Consider the following 317-nt stretch of genomic DNA (forward strand, 5'->3'; position numbering starts at 1 on the left):
GGGTGGGGGGAAGAGGGTAAAAAGTGACCTTCCTCTCAAAGGCACATAAACCTCACGCTAGCACGAAGAACGACAGTAATGTAGCTGCTCCAGCGACTGCTGCTTTTTGGATACCTGCCTCAGCGACCAGATCACCAATTTCAGCATTGTGCACTAACGTTTTCCTCTGTGCCCTATTAAAAACAAACAAAAAAAACCAAAACCACAACAAAACCCCCCAAAAGCCAACAAAACAAAAAACAAACAAAGCACCCCGAACCCAACAAAAACCCCAAAACAGCCCCCAGAAACACACCCAGAGAGGAAATCCCTGGATT

At 46.4% G+C, this 317-nt stretch overlaps 1 protein-coding gene across 1 annotated transcript in view; it reads right to left on the reverse strand.

Annotated features, from left to right (window-relative positions):
• Positions 1 to 249, reverse strand: part of GABRA5 (gamma-aminobutyric acid type A receptor alpha5 subunit) — a 56805-nt gene extending 56556 nt beyond the window's left edge. The window contains exon 1 of the mRNA XM_008635793.2: positions 33 to 249. The gene's annotated coding sequence lies outside the window, so the exon portion shown is untranslated. The remainder of the gene's footprint in view (positions 1 to 32) is intronic.
• Positions 250 to 317: the final 68 nt, after the last annotated feature.

This window comes from Corvus brachyrhynchos, unplaced genomic scaffold, assembly GCF_000691975.1.
Source record: "Corvus brachyrhynchos isolate BGI_N302 unplaced genomic scaffold, ASM69197v1 scaffold83, whole genome shotgun sequence".
In the NCBI taxonomy this organism is placed as follows: Eukaryota; Metazoa; Chordata; class Aves; order Passeriformes; family Corvidae; genus Corvus; species Corvus brachyrhynchos.